Genomic DNA, 13,534 nt, shown 5'->3' on the forward strand with positions numbered 1-13,534 from the left:
TGAATAAACCAATAAATTTTTATTATTTTTTTGATGTGTATATATGTTTTTTTTTACTTTTTTCTATTTTTCTATTTTTATTTTTTTAAAGCTAGGCTGAAACTAGTCACCGGCTTAAATCAGTACCAAATAGCAGGCGTGCGCCGTCATGCACGCAAATGAAATATTATAATTCACAGAAACGAAGGAACTGTAAAAGTAAAATTCATTGCTACAGTATCACGTGAATTATAATTCACATGCTACTGTAGCAAAGCAAATGAAATATAAGGCAACAGAGAAGAACAAAGGAACTTACCTAATGCGCGGAGACGAAGTCGAATACGATGGTAATGGCGAAGGCGCGAGGTTGCTGATCAGCCAGCCTCTTTCTTGCTTTCCCTGCTCCTAGTCTTTTTTGCTTCTCTTGTTCTCCTCGTCTCTCTCAATGTCCGCCTGGTGTTGGAGCTTGATGACGAAGACAATGGCGAAGATGTGTTGATTGGCCAAAGCTAACTCCTCTCCTTCTCTGTTTCTGTCTCTGCTGCATGCTCCCTTTTGTGTTTTCTTTTTTTATCTGTTTTTCAGGGAATGGAGGAGCTGGTGTAAGTGGAGACAAAGCAGCTGATGCCCGAGAGGGCGTTGTACTGCTACTGGAGCTGGAAGAGGCGCGCGTTGCTGGTACTGGTGCATGCTCACGGTGCATGGAAGTGGTCGAGTTGTTACTCATCTTGACGATACTGGTTTTGTCTTCTGTAAAAGTTTTCGTGCCCCTGCATCCGATCAAAGCTTGTGCTTTTCCCAAGCAAAAACCATGGTCCCTTGAAACTCAGCAGATTTTCGGAGTAAGGAGGATCGTATGCCAATGTAGTTCATAGTTCTGGTTTAGAGGCAGACGTGGCGGAGATTAATGGTGATTGGGACCACAGCCTAGAAGGTGACCGGAAGGAAGATGATCTAGGGCCTTTATTTGCTTCTTTTTTTTTGTGAGGAGTTTGCAGATTCCGGGGGTTGAGACTGAAGAATGAAAAATCAGTTTGATGGGGAAGAGATTGAGGCTGGGGAAGAAGAGAGGAAAAAGCTGGGGGGAGGGGGCAGCGGCGGCTAGTCTAGGAATCGGCCGTGCCCCTCTTTTTTTTTTTGTAAATGTTTTTTTTTTATAGGTTACTAGTGATGGTCTTTTTCTGGGTTTTTTGTGTGTCTTTTAGGATTTCTTTCTAATCGTCTCTCCCTTCTTTTTTTCCTTTTTTTTTCTCTGTTTTTCTAGGTTAATTTTTGTTCTCGGGTTCATCCTCCTTTTTTTTTTTTATTTCCCCTTGAGATCTGTATTTATAGTGCCAGAGTCCCTTCGCGTGTGAGAAACCAAGTTTCAATCAAACTCATTCTCTTCTTTGAAGTTTGAATTTAATTAAGAATCAAATTTGAAGGCGGATAACTATTATTATCTTAAAGACTAGGATTATCTCGAAGATAAAGATTATCTTGAAGATAAGGATTATCTTGAAGATAAAGATAGAATGACAAAAGCACATTGTAGTCCTTAATTTTCACGGAAGTTGGCAAATCACACTTTTGATCGAAATAAATCTCTGATATTTTAATTTTTCATTTTAAACCCTGTAAAAATTAAATTAAAAGTCAAAGGGCCAAAATTGAGTTATGACAGTTGCCCCCTCTTTATAATATTTACAATGCAAAGATATTGAAAATTTTCATTTTCTTTAGCTTCGTGTAGTAAATTTATAAAGAAAAGTAGATACGGAAAGAGATTTTTTTTTTGGTAGTCTTGAAAACTTCAAAAATAGTAGATTGACATATGACTTTTATAGAGAGAACAAGACATTTGGAAGACGACCCATTTTTTTTTTGTTTTTTTTTGTTTTTTTTTAAATGGATCAAATTGTTTTGGGCAATATGCCCAATGATAAAAGAAACGCGAAGAATTTCGCGAGTGGTCTAATTGTTCCAGGCGACCTGCCCGATGAAGAATAAAAATATGAGGATTTTTTTTTTGTGATGGTATATTGTAATGGGTTACCTGCCCAGTATATGATGGTATATTGTAATAGGTTACGAGCCCAAATGGTCATATTGTAATGGGTTACCTGCCCAACATAGGATGGTATATTGTAATGGGTTACCGGCTCAGTTGGTCACATTGTAATGGGTCACCTGCCCAAATGGTATATTGTAATGGGTTACCTACCCAGATAGTCACATTGTAATGGGTCACTGACATGACTAAAAGATTGATGTCTTTTCCCAAGTGCAAGAATGTCGAAGTAATAAATAACCCGGCAAGACCGGGGTCGAACCACAAGGAGGTTAATTGTACAAATTATAAATAACCACAATAGCAATAATAACAACAACAACAACAACAACAACAACAACAATAATAATAATAAAGAAAGAGAAGAAGAACAAGAAGAAGAAGAAGAGAACTTGGAGATGCAATATTAATGTAATGATTAAACAATGATAATAACAAATGTCAAGGTTAGAGGTTCCACTAATGGTATGTCAAACAAGTATAGTATAAACTCTTATTATTTAATTGGAAACCACACACAAAGGAGGTTCCAATCTGATTATAGATTGTTAACATGATTACATTAGCCATCTCATTCGATTAATGCTAATACTTGTAAATCTCGTCAAACATTCATGATTATAACTTATGTTAACAACAAATCAAGTTTCTTTCATAGCTCAGGTGTCGGTTATACCATACAGTATAGGCTATGAAAGTGCCAAGTATTTGTTGTACCAATTGTTATATAACATAACTCAATATTAGTCATTTAACAAGCAAAGTATTAAAGAGTGAACAAGATAACAAATACAAAACATGTTAGTATCAAACATGTAAGTCCATATTAAGTTTACACTATACTTATTCTTACACCATTAGTGTAGCCTTTTCACCTTAACATAATAAACTTAGTTAAACATAATGAAAGAAAGAAAAGTAAATAAACAAAATAAGAATATAAATAAGATAAAAGTTAACTAAGTAAAGGAAAGGAAATGAAAGCCATAAAATTGATATTAATGAAAGCAAACATAAACATTACAAAAAAATATAAAGAGAGAAAGCAAGAGCATGATCTTGATCTGGAGACCAAGATATCTAAATGCATGGCAAATGCCTCATTTTATAGGCCAAAATTGGGAACTATTGATTTGATGACTAATTGATGAGTGGGTGACCAACTCTTGACTTGATGACAATCTTTATCTTCTCTTGTCTGCCCAAAACATCATTGATAACGTCAAAATTGGAGCCACTTGAAAACATGAAAGTTGTAGGAAATTGTCTCAGCTTTCTTGTGTAAACAATTCAGCTCATTTTGACTTTTAGAACTCCAGATATGGCCAAAATACTGAACAGTGCTCGGGCTGGAGGACAGATTCGGGCTTCTTTGTTGTTGCTACAATTTGGACTTGAAAATGGCCTTTTTAGATCTTGGGCTCCTTATGAAAGTTGTAGGTCTATGTCTACCTTTCCATCCATCTAAAGTAGACCTAAATCTGAGATCTATAGCTCCAGATATGACCCAATTACCGAACAGTATTCCGGTTTGGATTGCACCGACATCTCTTTTCTTAGTTTGACCATCTCTTTATCCTTTCAATTTTAGTTCTTAAATTCATCAATCAATCCTTTCATTTATGTGATACGCCTGTATTTAAAATAAACATTTACCATAAATTAAAGGTATCTTATATTATTAGATATATTATTATAAAACATTCTTTAGTTAAGAAGTTGTTGATACTTCAAGTGAAATGATGATATAAAACCTTGATAAAAGTGCACTTTTAAGTACTAATCAGTCACCTGCCCAGATGGTATGTTGTAATGGGTTACCTACCCAGATGGTCACATTGTAATGGGTCACATGTCCAGATGGTATATTGTAATGGGTTACCTACCTAGATGGTCACATTGTAATGGGTTACCGGCCCAGTTGGTCACATTGTAAGGGGTCACCTGCCCAGATGGTATATTGTAATGGGTTACCTACCCAGTTGGTATATTGTAATGGGTTACCTACCTAGATGGTCACATTGTAATGGGTCACCTACCCAAATGGTATATTGTAATGGGATACCTACCCAGATGGTCACATTGTAATGGGTCACCTGCCCAGATGGTATATTGTAATGAGTTACCTACCAAGATGGTCACATTGTAACGGGTTACCTGCCCAGTGACAAAATACAAGGATTTTTTTTAAAATATATTGTAATGAGTTACCTACCTAGATGGTCACATTGTAATCCTTGTCACTGGGCAGGTAACCCGTTACATGGAAGCTCAAGGGAAATGGGGGCTCTAAGGCGCACTCAAAAGAAGGTAGGATAAGAAATGCACTACCTTTGATGGTTGAGGGCATGCTCGAATGGAGATAAGACGAGGGCTCGAAGGCATGCTCAAATGGAGATGGGATAGGAAATGCACTACCTTTAATGGTCAACGACTCGAAGGCGCTCTCGAAAAGAAATAAGGTGAGGGATCGAAGGCGTGCTCGAATGGAGATAAGACGAGGGCTCGAAGGCGTGCTCGAATGGAGGTAGGATAGGAAATGCACTACCTTTAATGGTCGAGGGCTTGAAGGCACGCTCGAATGGAGGTAGGATAGGAAATGCACTATCTTTGATGGTCAAGGGCTCGAAGGCGCTCTCTAAAAGAAATAAGACGAGGGCTTGAAGGCGCACTCAAATGGAGATAAGACGAGGGCTCAAAGGCGCGCTCGAATGGAGGTAAGATAGGAAATGCACTACCTTTGATGGTCAAGGGCTCGAAGGCACGCTCGAATGGAGGTAGGATAGGAAATGCACTACCTTTGATGGTCGAGGGCTCGAAGGCGCTCTCGAAAAGAAATAAGACAAGGGCTCGAAGGCATGCTCGAATGGAGGTAGGATAAGAAATACACTACCTTTGATGGTCGAGGGCTCGAAGGCGCTTTTGAAAAGAAATAAGGCAAGGGATCGAAGGCGCATTTAAATGGAGATAAGACGAGGGCTCGAAGGCGCGCTCGAATGGAGGTAGGATAGGAAATGCACTACCTTTGATGGTCGAGGGCTCGAAAGCACGCTCGAATGGAGGGAGGATAGGAAATGCACTACCTTTGATCGTCGAGGGCTCGAAGGCTCTCTCAAAAAGAAATAAGACGAGGGCTCGAAGGCACTCTTGAATGGAGGTAGGATAGGAAATACACTACCTTTGATGGTCGTGGGCTCGAAGGCACGCTCGAATGGAGATAGGATAGGAAATGCACTACCTATGATGGTTGATGGCTCGAAGGCGTGCTCGAAAAGAACTTAAAAGGAGGTAGGATAGGAACTGCACTACCTTAAGAGTGGAAACTGAAAGGTAATGGAAAAATAGAGAGATTTTTCAGGTGGCCTAATTTTCATGGGCGGCCTGCTCAGGTTGAAAAATTTTTAAAAGTGAAAATTTTTCAAAAGCAATATCAATGTTCGCCATTTCAAGTTGGCCTTTCGATTGATGGATTCCGTTAGAATTTTCTCTAATAAACATTTGCAAAACTCATTGTCTAATGTCTCAAACTTTAAATGATATGCATGCATCTTTACTTGATTTGAAATATAGGCCCCCATTTTTTCTTAATCTTCTCGTTGCTTAGTTGGTGAGATCTTGCTATCTGATTTGAGTCACCTTTGCCGTTTAGCTTTTTAGCCCACTCGAGTTGGCCCATGTAAGTCTATTTCCAAATTTTTTAGCACAACTCAGCATTTGTGGTGCCTATCGTGACCCACTTGCTTGCTAAATATTTTCTGATTCATCAAATAATCTGAGAAGAGCACTCATTACTCCTCGTTTTACTGCTAGAAACATTCGATGTCACTTGCTAAAAGGATCGAGCTGTCTTTTGTAAACCAAAATGCCCCTTTATCTGGTTAAAGGAAATTTGATTAGTACTTAAAAGTGCATTTTTATCATGGTTTTATATCATCATTTTGCACTTGAAGTATCAATAACTCCTTAACCAAAGCATGTTTTATACTAATATATCTAATAATATAAGATACCTTTAATTTATGGTAAATGTCTATTTTTAATGCAGGCCTACCTTATGCTCCACCGCTTAGAAGAAATCTTGAGGAAACATTGCATGCATTCATTGAAAAGCAAGAGACAATCAATACTCAACTTGCTCAAAACATGACAGATTTTAAAGATACTCTTGCTAAATTAACATCTGCTCTCAGTTTCCAAGAGAAAGGTAAGTTTCCATCTCAACCGCAACAAAATCCCAAGGGGCAATACAATGCAAATGCAAGTAGTTCCGAAAGCCAGCATATGGATCAAATCAAATCAGTCACTACTCTGCGCAGTGGTAAGGTTATTGAAAAACCCTCTCTTGAACCTTATGAGAAAGATGATGAGTCAATCTCTGAGGGTAAGGAACGGGATGAATCTGAAAATTACAAAGAAACGACTGATTCACCGCCAGCACTTCCATTTCCTCAAGCCATGACCAAACAAAGGAAAGTCAATCACAATTCTGAAATCTTTGAAACTTTCAAACAGGTAAGGATCAATATACCTTTGCTGGATGCTATTAAACAGGTTCCTTCCTATGCTAAATTTTTGAAAGATCTATGCATTGTGAAGAGGAAACTGAATGTGAAAAAGAAAGCCTTTCTAGCGGAACAAGTAAGTGCCATTCTTCAAAACAATAATGCTTTGAAATATAAAGACCCTGGTTGTCCTACAATTTCCTGCTTTATTGGAGAGCATAAAATTGAAAGAGCCTTACTTGATCTTGGAGCTAGTGTGAATTTACTTCCATATTCAGTTTTTCAGAGTCTCAATCTAGGTGAGTTAAAACCAACTTCTATATCTCTTTTACTTGCCGATAGATCTGTAAAAGTGCCTAGAGGAATAATTGAAGACGTGTTAGTACAAGTCGATAAATTCATTTATCCTGTGGATTTTATTGTCTTGGACACAGAACCTGTTGAAGCATGTAATTCATTTCCTGTTATTTTAGGACGTCCATTTCTTGCAACTTCTAATGCATTGATTAATTGTAGGAATGGACTGATGAAGCTATCATTTGGAAACATGACATTGGAGATGAATATTTTCAACATTTGCAAGCAACCTGGAGATGATAATGATTTACAAGAAGTAGATCATATTGACGAATTAGTTTATGATCAACTTGAATCTACTTTAAGTAAAAATGAATTGGATGAAACTGAAGATTTGCAAATGGTTTATTTTGAGGAAGAAATCACGGATGAAACAAGCACCGAAAATGTTGATGCAAATCTTTTGTCAACAGTGACAACAGATTCGACATCTGACATCACACCAATCGATGATTACTTTCCTAACGAATCCTTACTTTCTCTTAGTTCAATGCCTTGGTATGATAAAAATATTAATTTTCTTGCTTTAGGAGATTTGCTAGCTGATTGGAGTACCCAAGACAAAGAAAAGTTTTTGAACGAAGTGAAGAGCTTTTATTGTGATGACCCTAACTTATTCAAATATTGTCCTGATCAAATATTTCAAAGATTCATTCCAGACAATGAGGTAAGTAGTGTCATTAAACTTTGTCATTCTGAAGCATGTGGGAGTTATTTCTCGTCAAAAAAGACAGCTGCAAAAATCTTTCAAAATGGATTTTATTGGCCCACCATGTTCAAGGACACACATGCATTCTGCAAAACTTGTGAAAATTGTCAAAAAATTGACACTGGTCAAAAAGTTTTGTTTTATGATTCTCAAAACTATTCATTCCCTAAAAAGCTAAGATCAAGATGGAGCAATCCTTATGGGGCCTGTGATATTGAGAATTCAATGAATGACAATGTTTTTAAGGAAAATGGACATCGTTTGAAAGCTTACTTTGATAATTTTCCTAGTGAAAATGAATTAGCTGGTTTGAATGATCTTGTAGATAAAGGTTGATTATTTTGTTTTTCTCACATTTTCTTTTTTGTGTTTCTTTTTGAGTGATTTTTGCTAGTTTCTCTCACCCCGGTCAAATGGCGGACAACGGTACTCCGTGACTTAAGTCGATTCTTTCAGTTTCCCACAATAACTGATATTTGTGTATATATTTGTGCAATTCTTTGAATCTCTCTTCTAATTCTCATTTGAAAATGGACACTAAACTTGAAAAATTGAAAAAGTATTTTCCCGCTCTGCCTCAGAATGCGATTACAAAAATTTACCGTGCTAGATGTGCAAGATTGAGATTGTTAATGAATCGTGGAATTCCTGAAGATATTCGCTGGTTGATTGAAGCAAAGGTCCGATTATCAGGTGAGTCCTCTAACTTCATTTCACACATGCCTGGAACAGGTAAAAGCACTTTTGCAAAGAAGCGTCGTGCAAAACGACTGGATGTCTGTCATCGATGTGCTAGATGGACTTGTAATACACAATGTCGTTCTTTAGGAATGGTATCTATAAACCGTGAAGATAAAATACAATTCATTAAGGATGGCCTGAGTAAGGAGTCTTTAGATAATCTTCTATTGACTCTTGAGACGCATCCTAGTGGAGATATGCATCGTGTAATTCATGATTTATGGCCACTATTTCATAAAGAACATGATCGACATAGTCTTGGGAATCTGACTAAAAAAGACCCTGTTTGCCAGTTTTTAAGAAAACTAGATGGGAAGCCTATCCCCGACCCATAGAGGGCGTTTAAGCCGTTCTTGAACGTAAAACCAAGGGAAGATGTGAGCCACAATCACAACTACTTGTACATACACATGCTTTTTCAAAAGTAAATAAATAAATAAAAAGAGAGAGAGAGAGTGTGAGACTCCAGCTGGCCTACATATAGGTGTTATGATTGCCTTTCTCATTTCTCATCTATAAAACCCTCTCTTCCTTCCTTTCATTTCTACTCAACCCATACATTCAACAAATACAGAAGTGTGTAGAAATGGCAAGTTCCTCAGGTCATCAAATAAGAAATATTTGTGTTTTCGGTGGATCTAGTCCTGGGAAAGAAAAGGAGTTTTTAGAATCAGCAAATCATCTTGGTCAGGTGCTAGCTGAGAGAAAGATTCATTTAGTGTATGGGGGAGGCAGTCTTGGGTTAATGGGAGGTGTGTCAATAGCTGTATTTTTAGGAGGTAGTCAAGTTTTGGGGGTTGTCCCTGAAGCTTTGGCACAAGGGGACATCATTGGAAAAACAATTGGAGAGGAACTTCAGGTCTCCACAATGTCGGCTCGAATGAATGCAATGTTTAACCATGCTGATGCCTTCATTGCTTTACCAGGTGGTCTAGGCACATTGGAAGAGATCTTTCATATTTCCTCTTGGGCTCAATTGCACATTCACCATAAACCCATAGGTTTGTTAAATGTTAATGGTTATTATGATAAATTGTTGTCTTTTCTTGATCATGCTGTGGAACAGGAATTTCTAACATCTTCTGCACGACAAATCATAATCTCTGCTGCTACTGCTGAACAGTTGATTGACCAACTACAATCTTTCATTCCTGTGATTGATCCTTCCATGAGTCGCATAAATTGGTCATCTACGGGAAGCTGTAAAAAGCTTAGATTGGATTTGAGCCTTCATTTGTGAATTTTTGTGTCTTTTGGTTTTATTATTATGTTTTGTTATTTCTTATTTTTGTTTCAGTGTGTTTCAGGTTTTGTCAGTGTTCGTTATTTCAGGTGATATCTTTTATACTCTATCTTTCTACCTTAGAACATTGAGGACAATGTCTCGTTTTGGTTGGGGGGAGAGGGTAGTAGTTGATAAAAAATAAAAATAAAAAAAAATTGTTTTTCATTTCATAAAGCATGTGCATAATTGTTGTTACTAGGATGGTAGAGTAAAGGAGCTCTTTTGTTAAATTGACTCTTGAGACGCATCTTAGTAACCATTCTTAACAAGGTCTATTATAATACTTCCTGAAATATTCAGATTTATAAACTCTCGCATTGTTATAACTTAATTCTGCTCACATACTTATTTAACATGTATTCTTAAACCTTAATTTACACACACACACTTTAACATATGATTGTGGGTTGCGTATTGGATTATTACATTATTTATGTTCTTTTGTTAAAGGTAACAACTAAGGGAAAGGGATTGTATATAATTAAAAAAAAAAGAAAAAAAAACATGAAAAAAAAAGAAAAAATAATGATAATAAAAATGTAGATAAGTTTGATTTCGTAGCCTCCCTAACCTAAGCAATTAAGCCTGAAGGGGTGTTTTAACACCTAATACCCTAAAGTCAACTGACTTGGGAGCTATTGGCCCAACGCTTGTTACATGGGTTGAGGAGAAAAGCTTAAGGGAATCAAACATTACACTATCTACATATCAGTATCTGCGACCCGAGTTACTAAGCTCGTAGGGGTGTCTTAACACCTAATGCCCTAAGACCAACTGGTCTGGGAGTCATTAGCTGAAAGCTCGTTACATGGGTTAAAGATGCATGATGTTTTTAAATTATATGTATATAGATTTTTAAAAAGAAAAAAAGAAAAAAAAAGACAAAAATAATAATCCCAACCCAAGGAAGTTAACCTTAAACATTAGAACAAAAATTTTGTTTTCTTCCAAGAAAAGCCCCATAATTATGTGTTGATACATTGAGCACAAAAGAAAGGTTTATTAATATCTTGTTAAGTGGTATTGAGCAGATATATAAATTTAATGAGAGTTTGTTTATCTGGATAGATTAATGGAAGTTAAATGATGAATACCTTGCTTTGTGGAATTTGCAAATTGTTTTTCTATTTAACGTTTTGATTACTAGGGACTAGTAATAAGCTGGTTGGGGGGTGTGATTAGTACTTAAAAGTGCATTTTTATCATGGTTTTATATCATCATTTTGCACTTGAAGTATCAATAACTCCTTAACCAAAGCATGTTTTATACTAATATATCTAATAATATAAGATACCTTTAATTTGTGGTAAATGTCTATTTTTAATGCAGGCCTATCACATAAATGAAAGGATTGATTGATGACTTTAAGAACATAAATTGCAAGGATAAAGAGATGGCCAAACTTAGAAAAGAGATGTCGGTGCAATTCAAACCGGAACACTGTTCGGTAATTGGGTCATATCTGGAGCTATATATCTCAGATTTAGGTCCAATTTATATGGATGGAAAGGTAAGACATAGGCCTACAACTTTCATATGGAGCTTAAGATCTAAAAAGGCCATTTGCAAGTCCAAATTGTAGCAACAACAAAGAAGCCCGAATCTGTCTTCCAGCCCGAGCACTGTTCGGTATTTTGGCCATATCTGGAGTTCTAGAAGTTCAAATGAGCTGAATTTTTTACACAAGAAAGCTGAGACAATTGCCTACAACTTTCGTGTTTGCAACTAGCTCCATTTTTGACGTTATCAATGAAGTTTTGGGCAGACAAGAGAAGATAAGGATTGTCACCAAGTCAAAAGTTGGCCACCCACTTATCAATTAGTCATCAAATCAATAGTTCCCAATTTTGGCCTATAAAAGGAGGCATTTGCCATGCATTTAGGCATCTTGGTTTCCAGATCAAGATCATGCTCTTCCTTTCTCTCTTTTTATTTTTTGTAATGTTTATGCTTTGCTTTCATTAATATTAAGTTTATGCCTTTCATTTCCTTTCCTTTACTTAGTTAACTTTTATGTTCTTATTTTGTTTATCTATTTTGCTTTCTTTCATTATGTCTAGCTAAGTTAGTTATGTCAAGGTGAAAAGGTTACACTAATGGTGTAAGAATAAGTATAATGTAAACTTAATATGGACTTTAATGTTTGATACTAACATGTTTTATATTTGTTATCTTGTTCACTCTTTAATACTTTGCTTGTTAAATGACTAATCTTGATTTATGTTGTATAATACTTGGTACAACAAATGCTTGGCACTTTCATAGCCCATAATGTATGGTATAACCGACACCTGAGCTATGAAAGGAACTTGATTTGTTGTTAACATAAGTTATAATCATGAATGCTTGACGAGATTTACAAGTATTAGCATTAATTGAATAAGATGACTAATGTAATCATGTTAACAATATATAATCTGATTGGAACCTCCTTTGTGTGTGGTTTCCAATTCAATAATAAGAGTTTATACTATACTTGTTTGATATACCATTAGTGGAACCTCTAACCTTGACATTTGTTATTATTATTGCTTAATCCTTACATTAATATTTGATCTCCAAGTTCTCATCATCATCATCTTCTTCTTCTTCTCTTTCTTTATTATTATTATTATTATTATTATTATTAGTACTACTACTACTACTACTACTACTACTACTACTACTATTATTATTATTATTATTATTATTATTATTATTAGTACTACTACTACTACTACTACTACTACTACTACTACTACTACTACTACTACTACTACTACTACTAATTGTTGTTTATAATTTGTACAATTAACCTCCCTGTGGTTCGACCCCGGTCTTGCCGGGTTATTTATTACTTCGACACTCCTGCACTTGGGAGAAGACATCAACCTTTTAGTCGTGTCAAAATTACCATCTCCTTTTCTAGAATTTTTCCTTCTAAACACAATGTTGCCCCCTTGTATTGGTTATTGCCTCTAAGTGTGCTTTTGTCAACGACTTAGATAAATAAAGGTTTTAAGAGGCCATTCTCTCATTGCTCTCCTTTTCATTTTGGTGGAGGAATATGGGTCTAGAATGAATCTTGAAATCTTGATCTTGCATTTTGAAAACAAAAATTATTTTGATGTGAGTCCAATAACAATTTGCTTTTGAAATCTTGCAACTCCTTGGTTATTTTCTTTCTTGAAAAAGAGATTATTTGCTCTTGTGTTTGGCAATGAGGTCTTCGGTGAAAATATGTCATGATATTATGACCATTTGTTTTTATAGGTTTTCAGAGTGGAGGGCTCGAGAAAAAGCTCGAGGTTTTGTATGAGAAAAACTTGTCTCTTTTTGAACATTTATTTTTATTAGCATGAATAATAATGAGTAGTTTATTCTTGATGTCATGAATCTTATGAAAAAGTATTCTTTGCATTTTGAGAGCATTGCTTATTGTTCTAGGTTGCTTGCTTGCTTGATTAGAGAAGACTTCTATAGGCACGTAACGTAAGCTATGGTTTTTGGCTATGAAATAAAAGGATTCATAAGGCTCAAAGAGTGTTTCAGGGCTTCAAAGACTGAGGATCACTATTAACAGTTTGACTATTGATGTCATTCATATTTTCTTTTGCCACTCATCTTTGATTTGCTACTTTTTTTTCCTTTTCATTGCTTTGCTATAGAGCATACTCACTTTATCTTGGTTATCACCTTTTCTTGTGATTTGGCATGCCCCCTAGCATTTCTTGGGCTTTTTTTTCTTTTTTTTTTAATCTCTGCTTTCTCACGGCTTTATCATCTTTCTTGATCATTGAAATTTCACTTGCCTCCAGTGTAGGGTGTGATCCTAGTCGGGATTTTTTTTAAAGAAAAAATTATTAAGGCTCAAAAAGGGTTTGCAAGGGATGTATTTATTTTAGAACGTGAAAGGAATAACAAAGAT

General features: G+C 36.0%; 1 pseudogene; it reads left to right on the forward strand.

The window, feature by feature from the left end:
• Positions 1 to 13,534, forward strand: part of LOC105109430 (uncharacterized) — a 25,437-nt pseudogene that overhangs the window by 6,592 nt on the left and 5,311 nt on the right.

Source organism: Populus euphratica, unplaced genomic scaffold, assembly GCF_000495115.2.
Source record: "Populus euphratica unplaced genomic scaffold, PopEup_1.0 scaffold214.1, whole genome shotgun sequence".
Classification (NCBI taxonomy): Eukaryota; Viridiplantae; Streptophyta; class Magnoliopsida; order Malpighiales; family Salicaceae; genus Populus; species Populus euphratica.